Source organism: Leopardus geoffroyi, chromosome B2, assembly GCF_018350155.1.
Source record: "Leopardus geoffroyi isolate Oge1 chromosome B2, O.geoffroyi_Oge1_pat1.0, whole genome shotgun sequence".
Classification (NCBI taxonomy): Eukaryota; Metazoa; Chordata; class Mammalia; order Carnivora; family Felidae; genus Leopardus; species Leopardus geoffroyi.
This window is the reverse complement of record NC_059332.1, coordinates 141,098,783-141,117,891: the sequence shown is the minus strand read 5'-3', so window position 1 is coordinate 141,117,891 and position 19,109 is coordinate 141,098,783. Positions and strand designations below refer to the sequence as shown.

Here is a 19,109-nt window from a genome sequence, read left to right as displayed (position 1 = left end):
AAACGGAGGGAAGACGGACAAATGAACGGAGGCTCTCAGGACAGGGTTCCCCAAGGTCTCCTATCGCCAGGGTGAGCCACAGAGGTGGCACCTTGCATAATTGCTTTTGTTAACAGTTTTTCTTTTCAGGGCGGCCCGAGGGAAGCATTCGGGCATCGGTCTCAGGTTACGGTCTGCTCCGGTCTCTTCCCAGCTTCTCAGTGCCCGCGCCAGGCGTCTGGGCTGGACAAGGCAACTGCTCATTCAGTTAGTGTCAGCAATCAGCAGAGGTTCCCCGCCCCGGGCATCAGAAACACAACCCAGACAACTGGCTTGGTTAGCTTCGTTGTGGCGCTCAAGGACCAGGGTGAGAAAATGACATCCATTCCCTTTACAAGGGAAATTTTCTTCCTCTGTTTTACAGTTTCAAGACTTAGAAGTCTCCAAGTGTCCAGAGCTCTGGCAACGGTACAAGTTAGGCGGCTGCACCGTTTCGTACTCTCATCCTAAAATAACAGTCGCTAAGCTTTGTGACACGTAGTCTAGCTCATGCCTGCAAATGATGGCCTTGTTACTGGAGACATGAACAACTGTGGGCGGCTGGCGTTGGATTTTCTCACCTTTCTTTCTCCAGGCTTGAAGGAGACCTTATAATTGTAGGTGGTCATCTTTGAGGAAAACGTGTGCAGTCACCTGTTTACAATTAGAGCTTCCGGGGCGGGGAGGGGCGGGGGGGGGGGGGACATGGGGGGGGCTGTTAACATTTTGCACGTCGCAAGTAGGCCACCCCAAACTCTTAGATCACATAAGGGTTTAGGCACACGTATTTCTTGTTTCACATACTTTTGTTCCACAAGAGCCAGCTGAGCATGGCAGATGGAACAAATGTGTTTATAGCTGCTTTCTCTGAAAATTGCCCTAAAATGATAATATAGGCACAGAAAAGGCCTCGACCCACAAGGACAAAGGGAACAGGGTGGGGATGTCCATGGCAAGCAGCCGCCGTCCGGAGGTTCGAAGTCAGAGGGATGGTGGTTCCCGATTTTGCAGCAGGAGAAAGCCCTCACTTAGGTTGACCGGAGAAGACACCCGGACGCAGGCTGAGGTGAGCCACAGGCCGGAAAAAGCCTCGGCACCTGAAGTCACCAGCAGCTTCCTAGAGTTGCACGTGGGGGCAAAAGCGGGATTGGCCGGCCGAAAGTCTCTGAAGCAGTGAGAACCGTCCTGACCAACAGAGATCCCTTGTCTTCTCCCCCAGGAAAGGCAGGCAGCCTCACTCCTGAGCAGGACGCAGGTGCGACGGGCCGAAGAGGCAAAGTGGAGACCTGAGACTTGGGGACGCCAGGCTCGGCTGAAGGCAGAGCCACAGTGCAAACAAGGAATCCAGTAGCAGTCTGCGTGCTGACCATCCGTCCTGGGCTTCCCTCCCCCACTGCAGTGGCACCACTCAATCAGGAGGCTCTTCAGCCAGCGCCTGTCCCCTCTGCCTGATAACGGGGGACCTGGCTTCGGGGTCAGGTAAATTTTGCTTCTGTTAGCTGTGCTGCTGTCTAGCTCTATGACTTTTTACCTGAATCTTTTTATTTTTCTGTTTTTTAATTTTTTTTTTGAGAGAGAGAGAGCTAGAATGGGGGAGAGGGGCAGAGGGAGAGAGAGAATCCTAAGCAGGTTCCATGCTCGGGGTGAAGCCCCATGCGGGACTGGATCCCACAACTTGAGATCAGGACCTGAGCTGAAATCAGGAAATGGGTGCTCGACTGACTGAGCCATCGAGGTGCCCCTTTACTTAAGTTAGTTACATATATATGTATGTTTATTTATTTTAGAGAAAGAGAAAGAGACACACAGCATGAGTGGGTCAGGGGCAGAGAGAGAAGGAGACACAGATCCCGAAGCAGGTTCCAGGCTCTGAGCTGTCAGCACAGAGCCCAACGCGGGGCTCGAACTCGCAAACTGTGACATCATGACCTGAGCCAAAGTTGGACGCTTAACCCGCTGAGCCACCCAGGCACCCCAACTCAATCTTTCTTAACGGTTGTCTGAAATTGTGGGTAAGAAGAGTTTTCATCGCATGAGGGTTCTTGCGAGGACTAAGTGAGGTGATGCGGTAAAAACTCTAGGAGGCAACCATTCCTGAAAGCCATCTCCTGGTTTCTGGGTGACTGTATAGAAATGTTCTCCGTGCTCCTGCCAACAATCTATTCTTTCATCATCTGACTCTTTAAGATTCAGTTCAATAGATACCATCCTAAATAGTGAAGAGGGCTTTCTGAACCTCCCCTCACAGATGTGGTGGCCATATTTAAAATGTTGGCCACAGGAAGACACTAGTTATGTGTTCCTGTTTAGTCAGTTTCCAATCAGCTCAATAGCTCTTTTTCTTTTAACTCCTTTCTTTCATCTCATGTGCACATCAGTTTCACATCCTGAATGGTTTCAAAGACGTAAGTTTGATTAGAAAACATCCGTAGCGCTCCAGAACACATTTTATGTACTGCTCAACTGTAAACGCTCTCCAGACATCAGTCTCTCGCAGACTGTGTGACATCTCACTATTGTTGAATGAACATCACTTATACCTATACCTCGAGGAACGTCAATCTAAATTAAAATATGCCAAGTTTCTTAACAGCACCAACAGATTTCCTAATTAACCTATGAATACTGTCAATCTGTTAATATAGTTCTCTTGTTCTTTTAGAAATGAGTTATGTAACATTTCTCTTATTTACTCCAGCAATTTCAGAACTAAAGTGCTCCTTAGGGTATTCCAAACTTCCCTTCAAAAGTAAAGAAAATATGAATAGCATGAATTGATTTGTTGAAATGGCTGAAGGCTTTTTGGCCTCTCGATTTTTTTTTTTTTTCGAACCAGTCAATTGAACTTCACACATTGCCCTTTCTGCAATGCCTCTTCTCTGGGTTGCTTTCTATCCTTACAGAATTCCTGTGGTGATGCAGATTCCTAGGGTTGGTCCAAGGAGCCTGTAGACTAGCTTTTATGATCCTTGGTCTGGCTTTCTCGACAAAATACCTACAATGTGTCCTTTCTCCTTCAAATGGACCCCAGTGCACGGAATTGGATTAGCCGTAATCCTCGTTTCATGCCACAGTCTCATTATTAGTCCATGCATAGATGTTATTTTTATTGTAATATAATGGATGGATACCTAAGGATCCACCACTGAACCCAATAAATATCTTACATCTACTTATATGCTTTTTTCCCGTCCCTCCCTCTACATTCGTCATAGTCTTCTGGGACTAGCATTTTTCTTTCCTTTTCTTTTTTCCCTCAATCACTTGTGTTCCAAGATTTGTTGATGTTGTAGCATGTAGCCATAGTTAATTTTTACTGCTGGGTATTATTCTACTCTGGATATAGGATAATCTATGTATCCATTTTCCTGTCGATGGACGCAACCTGTGTCTTTACCGTGGGCAAGGCTTGGCACAATTGTGAAGTAGGATGAAGTTCGTCTTTGATGCCTTTAGCATGTTTTTCTATCTTAGCCTCTTCTCAGAAGATCATCTGAGCATCCTGCCTGGCACATAGTAAAGTGCATTAAAGGCTTATTGAACGACTATTGTAAGTGCCAGATAAGGTTGAGGACAGCTCCAGTCAGATGGAAGTTGCTGCCTGAGGACTGACCTGTAGAAGCTTTTGTAGTCTCATCTTGGCTCAGAGGGAAGAGTGCCAGGATCAGTGCCCAACGTCTGCATGGATGGGGCTATAGGCATGGCAATTTAGAGCTGTTTATTTCCACCCCAGACTTAGTGTATTACCTCCTCATGGACATTTACAAATCAGCTGGAGTCATGAGTCAGGGGCAGGAGTTGAAAACAAAGGAATAAAACTGTCATTGCAGAGTTTCAGGTTTCAGCCAGGCTGGCGGAAGGTCAGTCGTGGGGGGTGGTAGTTGGGTTGGTGAACGTCGGTAAGATTCCTCGTCCTCTTAAGCCACACGATCTCCCACATACTTTCAAGATTGATGCTGGTCTTTATGTTAAATACCTAATGTAAAAACACATTTAATAGAAAAAAGCACATTTCTCAGGAAAACAACTGCGCAAAGCATGTGATTTTTCATCCCAATGGCTAAACGTAGCCTTTTCTGTTTAAAAGTAAATCTTTCACTTTGAAGATTGGATATGAAGACACTTAAAATAATGTGTTTTTAAGTTGTCTAGTCGTTTCAATGTAAAGTGCTGAAAAATTGATCAATATTTGCTATGGACTCAAAGTTCTTTCCCTAAAATTATTTCTGCATAGATGTTTTGTTCTGACTTATGTCGACAGCATGTTTGTTACACCATACCTTTTGTCTAAGTTTTATTTATTTTGAGAGAGAGAGAGAGAGAGAGAGAGAATACAAGTGGGGAGGGGCAGAGAGAGAGAGGAAGAGACAGAGAGCCTCAAGCAGGCTCCACACTGTCAGCACAGAGTCCCCCACGGGCCTCCAATTACGAACCGTAAGATCATGACCTGAGCTGAAGTCGGACGCTTAACTGACTGAGCCGCCCAGGTGCCCCTGTTGCATCATCTCTTAATGGCCTCATCCCATGTGTACCTCCCCCTGTACACTCCCCTCCATGGGGACATTTGGGACACAGAAGTAGAGTATTGGGTTTTTTTTAGATGCTACCTGATTTTTCTATAGTTGAAATCAAGTGAGCCCCACTGGGGCCCGCATGCTGGGGAGTCCTGATCACCGTGTTCCTTCCTGCCTGTCATTCACCTGGTTTTTAAACCCCTGGCGGTCCCCACCTTTTTCTATTGGTTTTTGCGCTTCAGCTGGTGGAAGGACCGTATTTACCTGGAGCACGTGTGTGCGCGTCAGTCACTCATTCTAAATGTCATTAAGCACCAGAGTCTCCTACGGATGTCTTCGGTTTCCCAGGCAAAACCACACGTTTTCTTTCTCCTTTCTCCTCTCCCCACCGCCACCTCCATCCCCGGGAGCAAATTTGGGGCTGCTCTGGGTGTGTGTCACCTTAGATTAATTGCTACTAACGCAAGTGGGAGCAGAGTCCCAGGAAGATGTGGGCTGCTCCAGAGGCAGGAGGTCCCCGTCTCTGCGAGCTGTCAGACAGGGCCCGGGTGATACGGGGCAGGGAGGAGCTCCCCGGACGTGGCCAGGCCTGGGCGCCACAGGGCTTGGTTGATAGCGGCGGGGATTCAGGACCGCTCTCTGCTGTCTACAACTAAGAAGCCATGGGCTTCGAGCAAATGCGCGTCAATTTTCTGGCCATAGATTTCTCCAATGGCGATCTTTGCACCTAACGCTGTCATCTTACAGCTTGTTTCCTGTTTGTCCCATTTGTACCATGTTTCCTTTTATTTCCGTTCTCGCCTGTCTTTTGGACCATTGGATATTTCAAAATGATTCCATGTCCCCTGTCCGTCAGTTGTTAGGTTCTACTTTCTTTGCCTGGAGACCCGGGGGCCTAGAGATTATGGCCGCACTGCCACATGAAAACTGAACGAGAAGTCGTGCAGACATTTCTTCCTGGATGGCACACAGACCTTGAAAACTTCAATTCCATTTGCCTCTGATCCTGCCTGGTGAGCTCTTTTTTTCCACGTAGCTTATTTCTTTATATATCTAAGACCCCACAAATTCTCATTGTCATTGCCATTTTAACAGTCAATAATCTGTTAGGTTTACCCTTATTGTCGTTGTTTTCCTTGTCCTTCATTTCTTCCTGTATGTGGTAGACAGAATAATGCCCCCACATGCAAAGATGTTACGTCCCAATCTCTGGAACTGTGACTGTGTTAGGTTATATGACAAAGGGGAATTAAGGTTGCTGATCAGTTGACTTGAAAATAGGGAGATTATCCTGGATTCTCTGGTTGGGCAGTGTGATCACAAGGGTCCTTAAATGTGGAAGAGGGAGGCAGAGGAGGGAGCATCAGGAAAATGGTGGTGTGAGAAAGCCTCAGTCCAAGGAGTTGGCTTTGAAGGTGGAGGAATGGGGCCGTGATCCAGAGAACTCATGGGATCCGGAAGCTGGAAAAGCAAGGTAATGGGTTCTCCCCAGAGTCTCCTGATGAATGCAGCTCTGCCTGCCCCTTGGGTTTAGTCCTGTGAGACCCGTTTTGGACTGCTGATGTCCAGAACGGTGCAATCATACATTCAGGTAGCTTTGCACCACCACGCCTGTGGTGAATTATTCTGGCAGCAGTAGGAGACTAATGCACTGTCGCTCTGATTTCATTTATCGTTTTGCATTTACCTGAAAACTTGTTTCGGTAATTTCCTTTAGGGCGGGTCTGGTGATGATGAATTTTGTCAAATTGTGTTTTTCTGAACATTTCTTTACTCTGCCTTCATTTCTCTGTTTTCAAGGTCGTCGATTTCTGCTCTTTGTTTCCTTCCTGCTGCTTGCGTTGGGTTTGGTTTACTTTTTTCTAAGTTGGTAAGGTTTAAGCTTAGATGATAGATTCGAGACCTTTCTTCTTTTCTAATATAACCACGGAATGCTACAAACGTCTCTCTAGACACTGCTTTAGTTGCATCTCGCAAATCTCGATATGCTGTATTTTCATTTTCATCCAGTTTCAGACGTTTTCTAAGTTCCTCTAAGACTTCCTCTTTGGCTCATGGGTAATTTAGAATTGCACTATTTCTTTCCAAATATTTGGGGATTTTTCCAGATATCATTCTGTTATTGATTTCTGATTTAATTCCATTATGGTCTGAGACTACTTCATGTGATTTCTATCTTTTACAATTTGTTAAGGTTTGTTTTATGGTCTGAATATGGTCTCTCTTGATGAATGTTGCATGTGCACTTATAAACAATGTTCTGTAAATGTCAATTAGGTTGATTTGATCGATAGTATTGTTCAGGTCTTCTATATTTTTACTGACCTTCTGTTTACTTGTCCCATTGATTACTGACAGAGGAGTATTGAAGTCTTCAGCTATAATTGTGGATTTGTCTGTTTCTTCTTTCAGTTCTATCAGTTCTTTTTTAAAGAAATGTTTATTTATTTTGAGAGAGAAAGAGAGCGAGAGGGAGCATGTGTGCACATGTGCGGGAGAGGGAGAGGGGCAGAGAGACAGGGAGAGAGAGAATCCCAAGCAGGATCCATGCTGTCAGCACAAAGCCCAACACGGGGTTTCATCTCACGAACCATGAGATCATGACCTGAGCTGACATCAAGAGTTGGAAGCTTAACCCACTGAGCCAGCCAGGCGCTCCCTGTTGGTTCTTGCTTTATGTAATTTGAAGCCGTGTTGTTAGGTGCATCCACTTTAGGCTTGTTTTGTCTTCTTGGAGAATTGACCCCCTTATCATCACACAATGATGTTCCTCTTTTTTTTTTTTAAATTGGTTTTAGAAGTAGAATTCAGTGATTCATCACTTATATATAACACCCAGTGCTCATCATAGCAAGTGCCCTTCTCTTTAAAAAAAAATTTTTTTTAATGTTTATTTATTTTTGAGAGACAGAGAGAGAGACAGAGAGAGAAAGACACAGAATCTGAAGCAGGTTCTGGGCTCTGGGCTGTCAGCACAGAGCCCGACGCGGGGCTCAAACCCATGAACCACGAGATCATGACCTGAGCTGAAGTTGGACACTTAACTGACTGAACCACCCAGGCGCCCCACAGGTGCCCTTATTGTTATTTTAAAAAAATTTTTAATGGCAAGTGCCCTTCTTAATGCCCATCACCCATTTAGCCCATCCCTCCACCTGCCACCCTCCAGCAACCCTCAGTTTGTTTTCTATAGTTACGAGTCTCTCATAGTTCGCCTCCCTCTCTGGTTTTATCTTATTTTATTTTTCCTCCCCTTTCCCTATGTTCATCTGTTTTTTTTCTTAAATTCCACATATGAGTGACATCATATGGTATTTGTCTTTCCCTGACTTATTTCGCTTAGCATAATAGACTCTAGTTCCATTCTTTCCATGCTGTCCGCGCAGAGCCTGGTGTGGGGCTCAAACCCACGAACCTTGAGATCATGACCTGAGCCAAAATCAAGAGTTGTACACTTAACTGACTGAGTCACCCAGGCACCCCAACTCTAGTTATATTTTTTGATGTCTGAGTAATATTCCATATATGTGTATATATATATAAAAATATATATATATATATATATAGATAGATAGATAGATAGATAGGTAGATAAATCACATCTTCTGTATCCATTCATCAGTCAAAGAATGGTTGGGCTCTTTCCATAGTTTGGAAAGCCAATAGTTTGGCTATTGTTAATATTGCTGCTATAAATGTCAGGGTACGTGTGTCCCTTCAAATCAGTATTTTCGTATCCTTTGGATAAATACCTAGTAGCACAATTTCTGGGTCATAGGGTAGTTCTGTCTTAACTTTCTGAGGAACCTCCACACTGTTTTCCATAATGGCTGTACCAGTTTGTGTTCCCACCAACAGTGTAGAGGGTTCCCCTTTCTCCACATCCTTGCCAACATCTGTTGTTTCCTGAGTTGTTAATTTTAGCCATTCTGGTAGGTGTGAGGTGGTATCTCATTGCGGTTTTGATTTGTATTTCCCTGATGATGAGTGATGTTGAGCATTTTTTCATGTGTCTGTTGGCCATCTGGATGTCTTCTTTGGACAAGTGTCTCTTCATGTCTTCTTCCATGCTCATGGATGAGAAGAACAAATATTGTTAAAATGTCTACACTACCCAAAGCAATCTACGTATTCAGTGCAATCCCTATCAAAATAACACAAGCATTTTTCACAGAGCTAGAACAAACAATTCTAAAATCTGTATGGAACCAGAAAATACCCTGAATAGCTCAAGCGATCTTGAAAAAGAAAATCAAAGCAGGAGGCATCACAGTCCTGGACTTCAAGCTATACCACAAAGCTGTAATCATCAAGACAGTATGGTTCTGGCTCAAAAACAAGCACACAGGTCAATGGAACAGAATAGAGGACCCAGAAATGGACTCACGACAATACGGTCAACTAATCTTTGACAAAGCAGAAAAGAATATCCAATGGGAAAAGATAGTCTCTTCAACAAATGGTGTTGGGAAAACTGGACAGCTACATGCAGAAGAATGAACTTGAACCACTGTCTTACACATACACAAAAATAAATTCAAAATGGATGAAAGACCTAAATAGACTGTTCACATTTAATGTCATCACCAGTATAGCTGGATTACAATCTGTTGCCTTGTTGGCCATTTTCTATTTGTTCTATCTTCGTTTTTAGTCCTTTTTTCTCCTGCCTTCTCTTTTTAAAAAACATTTTTTTAAAAAGTGTTTGTTTATTTTTGAGAGCATGCACGAGAGATACAGAGTGTGAGTAGGGGAGGGGCAGAGAGAGAGGGAGACACAGAATCCGAAGCAGGCTCCAGGCTCCGAGCTGTCAGCGCAGAGCCCGATGCGGGGCTCAAACTCACGAACGCGAGATCATGACCTGAGCCAAAGTTGGACGCTTAACCGACTGAGCCACCCAGGCGCCCCTTTCCTGCCTTCTCTTATGTTCAGGGAACATTTAAAAATTTCTACTCTTCTCTATTGACATTAATAGTACAAATTAAAATTTATTTTAATGATTGCTCTAGGGTTTGCAATATATATATCTTTAATTAATAATTACATTCAAATAATATTATACCACTTCACATGTAGTGTAAGTATGTTGCAGCTGTATACTCAATTCCTTTCATTCTTTGTGCTATTATTGTCATATTTTCTTTTTTATATGTAATAAAACACATGCTACATGGTTACTATTTTCCTTTGAGGTTGTCAGTTATCTTTTAAAGCAGTTAAACATAAGAAACACTTGGGGTGCCGGGTGACTCAGTCGGTTGAGAGCCCAACTTCAGCTCAGGTCATGATCTTGAGGTTCACGAGTTCAAGCCCCGTGTCAGGCTCTGTGCTGACAGCTCAGAGCCTAGAGCCTGCTTTGGGTTCTGTGTCTCCCTCTCTCTCTCCTCCTTCCCTGCTTGTGCTCTCTCTCTCTCAAAAATAAATAAAAACATTGAAAAAATTACAATAAGAAACACTTTTTTTAAACTTCATTTGTTCCATTTCTAATATTCTTCATTTCTTTGTGTAGATCTATGTTTCTGTTTGATAGTATATATTTTTCTGCCTAAATAATGCCATTTAACATTTAAAGCATATCTGCTAGCCCTGAATTCCTTCAGTATTTAAGAAAGTATTTCTTCCTCTTTTTTTTTTTTTTTGTCATGCAGAAGATTCTGGCTGGCAGTCTTTTTTTCTTTCAACACTTGAAGATGTCACTCCAGTATCTTCTAGCTTGCATGAGTTCAGATGAAAAGAATCATCTGCTTCATTCTTATTTTGTTCCTCTGTATGTCATATGTGGTATTTCTCTGGCTGACTTTAAGATTTCATCATTGTCTTTTGTTTTCAGCAATTTAAATATAATATATGAAGTTGTATGTGTGTTCCAACAAATGTGTTTTCTGTTTCACTACTGTTTCATTCCTCAGCCGGGTCAAATCTACTGGTGAGTTCATTGAAGACCTTCTTCTCTATTAGTTTTTCTTTTTTCTTTTTAATTTTTAGTTCTTGTATTTGATGCTTGTTTCGAGTTTCAGTCTCTCTGCTGAAATTGCCCATCTGATCCTGCCTGGTTTCTACATTCTCCCTTAAAGCCTTTAACATAATAATCATAATAATAATCATAATCATCATAGTTATTTAGCCTTTATCATAATAATCATGGTTCTTTAGGATCATTGTAGTAGACAGTTCCCATTAGGTAGTTCCAACATGAGTGTCCTGAGTACTGTTTTGATCATTGCTTTGTCACTTTGAATGTGTCGTCTTTTTTCTTGCCTTTTAACAAGCCTCATTATTTTTTGTTGAGAGCCATATGTCTTGCATAGATAATAGAGAGTGGAATCCATAGCTTGTTTTTTTTTTTTTTTTTTTTTTTGTTTTTTTGCCTGGAACGTGCGTACTTTTTCTTCTGCAAAGTCTTTAGTGAAGGGACTTGAATTCAGCTAGATAGGAATGGGGCTGGGCTGAAGGTTTGTTGTTGCTATGGTGACCTTAAGTATACTACAGGCTTCAAACTTCTCTAATGACATCTAGTGTTTAGGGTGGGGGCAGACTTGCCAGAGGATTTTTTCTTCAGGATATTCCCTCCTCATTTTCAGGTCTTCCTTTTGTGCTGCTGTACCCCAGAGGTCCCTTTCTATGCCCTTGTCTCTCTTATCTCTCCCTGCCAGCTGTCCTGCACCATTCTTTGTTATTTAGTGCTACTCATCCTTGTGATGGGGAGGTAATGGGTGTGTGTGTGGGTTCTCTGTTGTTCTAATTAAACCTTTGTCTTAGGCAGGGCCGTCCCTGTGCCTCAGAAGTGTTGCTTTTTCAGTGTGCCACTATTCTGTTAGTTCGATTGAGTATGGCAATCATTTCATAGTATATAGGTCTATCAAATCGTTACACTGTACCCTTTAAATATATATAATTTTTATTTGTCAATTATACATCAGTAAAGCTGGAAAAATGATTGGAATGAGTTCATCCAATATGTTGGAAGTGCAGAGAGAGAAAGAGAGGGTGACTTGTTTCTGTATCAGCCTCTAACTAGAGTTCTGGGCCCGGCGGATCTTCATGTCCTGCTCTCCCCAGTGGAATAGGGTATTTTTTTTTTTTTGCTACTTCCTTTCCTTATGCTGTGGTGTATTTTCATTAGTGTCCTAAGGGCAATGGTTTTTGTTGCCCTTCCGTGTACAAGCTTTTGTTTCCTGGACAAGACAGAGGAAAAGAACACAGGCGGGGTTGGTATTGCTCTCTCATTGCACCTGCTCCCCCTCTCCTCCAGGTCTCCACCTCAAGGAGCTCTTTCATAGGACTCTTCCGAATCCTGGGAGTTCCTGGTAGGGTCCAAGGACAAAGGGCCTGAAGTGGGTGCTGGCTCTGATTTCTCCGACCGCTAAGGGCTCTATGCACCTGCCAGTGCACAGTCTGCTCTCAGCGGGTCATTATCTACCCAGCTGAACTCTTCTCACTAGTGTCCACCTGCATCTGTCCCGGGCAAACCAGCAATCTTTCACCCGAATTGGACCATCTCTCTTTAGATTTGGGGCCACCTGGTTATTCTGCAACCTGAGTTCTCTGATGGTTTTCGGAGAGTAAGCAATGTTCATGTTGTCCAGCTGTTTCCATTTTAGTGCGGGAGCAATGCTCTTTCCAACTTTCTACATCCCTAAACAGCTTGCCTTCAGTGTTTGAAGGACAGCTTTGTTGGGTCCAATGTCTAATTTTAGAGGTCGGAAGTTATATTCTTGTAGTCCTTTGAAATTGTTATTTTACTGTCTGTTGTATTCTATTGTTCCTATTAAAAAGTCTGTTGTCAGTCTTACTGTTGCGTCCTTGATGGTAATAGGTCTTTCTGGTTGTTTCTCAGAAACTTCTATTTTTTAGAGAAGTTTTAGGTTTATTGCAAAATTGAGCCAAAAGCAGAGTTCCCGTATATCACCTGCTTGCCCCCTCCATAACCTTCCCTACTGTCAGCATCCTGCATGTGAGTGGTATATTTGTTGCAATCGATGAGCCTACATTGACACACCATTTTAGTTTAAATAAGGGTTCACTCTTGGTGTTGTTCATGCTATGGGTTGTGTAGGTTTTGACAAATGTATAATGACATGTCTCCATCATTATAGTGCCATACAGAAGTGTATCACTGCCCTAAAAACCCTCTGTACTCCTCCAATTCCTTTTTGTCCTTGCCTGACCCCCTAGCAACCACCCGTGAGTTTTTAACTGTCTCCATAGTTTTCCCTTTTCCGGGATATCATATGCTATGAATATGAACGAATTATATACTATGTAGCCTTTTCAGATTGGCTTCTTTCACTTAAAAATATGCACTTAGGGTTCCTTCATGTCTTTTCATAGCTTGATGGTTCATTTTTTTTTTTTTTTTTTTTTTTTTTTTTTAGCAGTGACTGATTTCCCATTGTCTGGGTTACTAAAGTTTTTTTTTCTTAATTTTTTAAAATGCTTATTCATTTTTGAGAGACAGAGAGAGAGAGAATGTGAGTGGAGGAGGGGCAGAGAGAGAGGGAAACAGAATCCAAAGCAGGATCCAGGCTCTGGGCTTTAAGCACAGAGCCTGCTGCATGGTTTGACCCCATGAACCATGAGATCATGACCTGAGCTGAAGTTGGACGCGTAACTGACTGAGCTACTCAGGTGCCCCTGGGTAACTCAAGTTTATTTATTCATTGACCTGCTGAAGGACCTCTTCGTTGCTTCCTAGTTTTTATAATTGTGGATAAAGCTGCCACAAACATCTATGGGTTGGTTTTTGTGTAGACATAAGGTTTCACTTCATTTAGGTAAATGCCAAAGAGCATGAGGAGCATGATTGCTAGATCGTATGGTAAGAGTATGTTTAGTTTAGTAAGAATTGCCAAACTGTCTTCCATATTGGCTGTACCATTTTGTATTCTTACCTGTAGTGAATTAGAGTTCCTTCTGCTTCACAGTCTTCCAAGTATTTGCTGGTGTTCTGGTCCTTTTTAAGATTTACTCTTTGTTTTGCTTCATAGCAGTTTTTTCTATGATGTGTGCTTTTTTATAATTATGCTTGGGGATTAAGGCTATCATGATTCTCTTTTTAAAGTTTATTTATTTTGAGGGAGAGATAGCATGAGAGGGGGAAAGGCAGAGAAAGAAGGAAGTTTCTTGAATCTGTTTTTTTTCAAGTGAGGTATAATCAACATATAACATTTTATCAGTTTCAGTTGTACAATGTAATGTTGAATCTGTATTTTGATGTCTTTCATCAGTTTTAAAAAATCAGTTGTCATCTCTTTAAATATTGTTTCTATCCTGCATTAGGATAGAAAACAGAACCAATGGAAGATCTATGTGTAGACACACAGAGAGATTTATTATAGGGTTTTGACCATGTGAAATTGCCTAAGCTGGTTCAATACTCTAGGGGAAGGTGTTTCTCCTGAACACCTGAAGTAAAAAGTAGATAGTAAGAGAAGATCGGGATCCCACAAGAATGGACTGGAACCCATAGCAGTCTCTTTACTGCCTCTAAGACTCCTACTTTGCTGATGGAGTGTCCTCTAGAAGGAGTTTGCATCTTTTGACAGGGAGCTAAAAATGTACTTGGCAAGGTGGTTATAGTTACAGTTACAAATATTAGACATTTCTTGTCCCATATCTCTTATGCTGTATTCTGTACTTTTCGTTCTTTTGGATCTCTGTCCTTCAGTCTGGATATATTCCTATTAATTCTTTTCCATTTGACTAAATCACTCTTCTACCATTTTGAATTTCTATTAAACTCATCCACTGAGTTCTTAATTTTGGTTATTTTATTATCTTGTTCAAAATTTCTATTTCTTCCTTTTTTGTAATTTCTGGTCCTCAACTGAAATTGTCCATATTTTCATGAGCATGTTAATCATAATTATTTTCACATTTGTATCATATAATTCTAATAATCTTTGTGGGCTTGTTTCTATTTTTTTTTACTTTTATTTCTTTTGGTTTTTGTCTTTCCTTGTCCTTCTTTTACAAAAAATTAATTCTGGGGGCACCTGGGTGTCTCAGTTGGTTAAGTGTCCAACTTTGGCTCAGGTCGTGATCTCACAGTTTGTGAGGTTGTGCCTCGCATTGGGCTCTGAGCTGACAGCTCAGAGCCTGGAGGCTGCTTTGGATTCTGTGTCTCCCTGTCTCTCTGCCTTTCCCCCTCTCATGCTCTGTCTCTCTCTCTCTCTCTCAAAAATAAATACACATTAAAATTTTTTTAAAAAATTCGATTGTAGTTAACATATAGTGTTATATTAATTTCAGATATACAATCTAATGATTCAATAATTCTATACATTACTCAGTAATCATTGCGATAAGGGTACTCTTGATCCCCTTCACCTATTCCACCCCCCCCCACCACCTCCCCTCTGGCAATCATCAATTTGTTCTCTATAGTTAAGAGTCTGCTTTTGGTTTGTCCCTTTTTTCTTCGTTTGTTTTGTTTCTTAAATCCCACGTATAAGGGAAATCATATGGTACTTGTCTTCTGACTTATTTCACTTAGCATTATACTCTAGATCCATCCATATTGTTACAAATGGCCAGATTTCATTCTTTTTTATGGCTGAGTAATTTTCCATTGTATAGATATGCTGCATCTTTATTTATCTACTGATGACTGGAACATTTAGTTCACTTACACTCAAAGTAATTATTGATAAGTAGGTGCTTACTGCCATTTTGTTGCTTGCTTTATGGTTGTTTTTGTTGTTCTTCTCTGTTCCTTTCTTCTCTTGTTCTCTCACAGTTCGTTGGCTTTCTTTAGTGATATACTTGGATTCCTTTCTCTTTAGTTTTTGAATATCTATTATGGGTTTTTGGTTTGTGGTTACCATTAGGTTCGTCTATAACATCTTACACATATAGCAGCCTATATTAAGTTGATGATCGCTTAAGTTTGAACACATTCTTTACTCACCTCCCATCCCCTATCTTTTAGGTATATGGTGTCATACTTTACATCCTTTTATTTTGTGAATCCCTTGACTAATTTTTATAAATATACTTAATTTTACTGCTTTTGTGCTTCTTACTTCTCTTATTCCTACTTACAGTCTTTCCTTCCCACGCAAAGAGTCCCCTTTAACATTTCTTGTAGGCCAGCGTGGTTTAGTGGTCATGAACTCCTTTAACTTTTGTTTGTCTGAGAAACTCTTTATCTCTCCTTCTATTCTCAACAATAGCCTTGTTAGGTAGAGTATTCTTAGCTGAAGTTTTTTTTTTCTTTCAGCACTTTGCCTATATCATGCCACTTCCTTCTGGCCTACAAAGTTTCTGCTGAAAAATCAGCTGGTAGCTTTGTGGGGTTTCCTTTGTATATAACTATTTTCTTTTCTCTTCTGCTTTTATTTTTAATTTTTTAATTTTAATTTTTTTATTTTTTAGAGAGAGAGAGAGTGTGTGAACAGGAGAGGGGGCAGAGGGGGAGAGAGAGAGAGGGAGAAGGAGAGAGAGAGAAAGAGAGAGAGAGTCTTTCGCAGGGCTCAATCCCATGACCCTGGGATCATGACCTGAGCTGAAATCAAGAGTTGGATCCTCAATTGACAGAGCTACCTCTGAGTAGCTACCTCAGGACCCCCTCTCTTTCTTTCTGCCTTTAAAATTCTCTCTTTGTCACTACTTTTTGCTATTTTAATTACTATGTGTCTTGGTGTGAACCTCCTTGGGTTGACTTTGTTAGGGGCACTCTGTGACTCCGCACTCTGTATTTCTGTTTCCTTCCCCAGATTTAGGGAGCTTTCAGCTATTAGTTCTTCAAATAATTTTTCTGCCCCCCCTTTCTTCTCCTGGAATTCCTATAATGCAAATGTTATTGTACTTGATAATGTTGCTGGGTTCCCTAAGTCTATTTTCATTTATTATTATTCTTTTTTTCTCTCTCCTGCTCAGCTTGATTGCTTTCTCTTACTCTGTCCTCCAGGTCCCTGATCCATTCTTCTGCTTCTTCTAGTCTACTATTTATTTCATCCCCAATGTATTTTAAATTTCATTTATTGAGTTGTTCATCTCTGATACTTTTTTATGGTTTCTGTCTCTTTGCTAAGGATCTTATTGAGATCTTCTACTCTTTTCCCAAGTCCAGTAAGTATTTTTATGACCATTAATTTAAATTCTCTATCAGGTGTATTATCTCCATTTTGCTTTGGTCTCTTCCTGTGATTCTGTCCTGTTCTTTCATTTGGGACGTATTCCTCTGTCTCTTCCTTTTGTGTAACTCTCTGTGTTTGTTTCTGTGTGTTAGGAAAGTCAGCTTCATCTCCTGCTCTTGAAAGTAGTGGCCTTCTGAAGAAGAGTTCCTATAGTGCCCTGTGGTGCAACGTCCCCTGTTCACCAGAAGCTGGCACTTCAGGAATGTCTCGATGTGCATTTCATGTGCCCTGCTGTTGTGGCTGAGCCCCCTTTACCTTCAGTCCAGTTGTCTGCAATGACTCTCCTTGCCTGTTGTGGCCTGGGTTTGGTCCTTGTGTTTCAGCGGGCCAGTCCAGGATTGCTTTGGGCTTAAGTCAGACAAGGTGTTTGCCAGAGATGTAATAGCACCAAACTGCAGGAGAATGTGGGGGCAGGGTGTGCGATGTTGCCAAGGTCTGCTGTAGGAGGGGACCTCTGTTCCAGGTCCGGAGGGGGCGTGTCCACCAGAGAACTTGGGGGCAGGGTGCACTCTTAGCTGGTTAGGTAGTGGGTGTTGTGCCACACTGGTTCTCACGTTCCTTGCCCTTTTGTTGATTGAATTTTCCTAGTTATTATTGGTTGAATTATAAAAATTTTGTATGGAAGTTTGGGAGGTTATTTGAGACTTGAGTGACTTTATCTTATTTCCAAGAGAATTTAGTTTTGATTCTTGCAGACAGTAAGTATAAGGATCGATCACATCAATATAATGAGCTGATTCAAGCTCAGGTTAGGTTTTTGTAAGGGTTTATCAATTTCTACATACTCCTACATAGAAAAGCATGTATTCTCAAAGGAATAACCTTTTAGGGGTCCTAATTGGAAGCCTTGGTGTTTAGTAGGACCCTCTTTGGGGGGTCCTATGTTCCACTCTGTCTCCCCAGCTCTGTGATACTTCTGAAGTTTATGCTCTGCCTCTCTGCCTCTCCACTGCTACTTTTGAGTAAAAGTACCTGTAGGGAAAAATTGACTGCCATTCTCTTGAAAGACCTTGGTCGTTCAAATCCTTACTGCTTCGATGGTCCTCTGACACTTGTGAACAAATGTTTCTCATATTTTGTCCACGTTTTCTAGTTATTGATGGGAGATATAGTCTGAAAAAATCATTTATTGTAAGAAGAAGATATTACCTGCAAGTGGCATTCTTTAAAATTAGTTTTCAGGTTTTTTTTTGTTGATGTTTAGTTTTAGGGAATCTGGAATTGATCATTCTGAAATGAAAGCTATTTTTGAATTCCGAGCTGTAGCAATATTAGGTGTATGTGGAGAAATGCTCTCGGTGAAGTTTCGGTGGTCTGTTATTTACTTTAGCAGGTAGTTTTACAGTGCTGTGTCTGGGGAAGTTTGTGATCAACATATTTGTTTCATAGAGGAAGAAACTGAGATGAGAACAATTGGAAGCCTGAGGATTAGATTACACAGGTTTATAAGAGACAATTGAAGACATGAATAGAGTTTGGGTTTGTATCCTCTAATCTTAAGCTCAGAAAATCTTATACTTTCTGACTTTCTAATGGTATTTTTGCTAATACTCATACATCAGAAAAATGTTCTAGACTCTTCTCCTCAGCCTGTCTTGTATGGTTTTTGCTGAATATGTCCACATCTTGAACTCACTGGGGTCATCTTGTTTAAACCTATACACAGCAGGAAAATCAACATCCTTTCAAATATATGTAGACATTCTTGAGAGCAACTTCCATTTTTCCCGGTCACCCTCTCTTCAGATTTTAATTTTGCTGAATTCTTGTCTCTTTGGCTCCTGTATTTATTGCATTCTCTGATGTCTCTATGCTCTTCTCAGGCATGGCCCTACTGATATGCATCCCTTCCCAGCTCTGGGGTCATGTTGGTAGCTTGGAAATGACCACAACAGAAGTATTTACACCGTGGGAACTGGGGGATACCACCTATCAGGCTTTTATTTCCCAGAAAGTTCGTTGTCAAACATTTACCAGCACACCCTTGCCCTGATCCCTCCATGCAGCACTGCACAGTCAAAGACAGAGGTTGGTTTGGTGCAACTGGGAGTGGGGTTGCCTCACCCACTGCTGGGTCTCACAACCAAATTAGGAATGGAATATTAACTCTTCTTATTCATAAAATTGCCCTGACTATTCCTGTTTCCATCATCATTGCCTCATTCATTTCCTATTCCGGTGCTCGCCCCTCACGGGGATGGTTGCGAAAGAGGAGGAGTCATTCCTCTTGCATTTTGTGCCTTCTACCCACAGTTTACACAACTACAGGGAGCATCGCTCATGGTATATTGGATCCCACAGCCCGTGAGTGGAGTCCCTGGTACCGTGTGAGACAGTGGTGTCCAACCCGTATCCCAATCCCCATGGTGACACATTTTCCAGGTCTGCCTTGGTATTACGGCGTGTGGAATTGAGATACGGACCAAACTTCAGGTCA

General features: G+C 41.8%; 1 long non-coding RNA gene across 1 annotated transcript; it reads left to right on the top strand.

Annotated features, from left to right (window-relative positions):
• Nucleotides 1-1,140: 1,140 nt before the first annotated feature.
• On the top strand, nt 1,141-18,795 carry LOC123609850. The gene is made up of 3 exons (XR_006717997.1): nt 1,141-1,497; nt 5,389-5,545; nt 18,496-18,795. It is a non-coding gene; the product is annotated as an uncharacterized LOC123609850 (long non-coding RNA).
• The last annotated feature ends 314 nt before the right edge of the window (nt 18,796-19,109 follow it).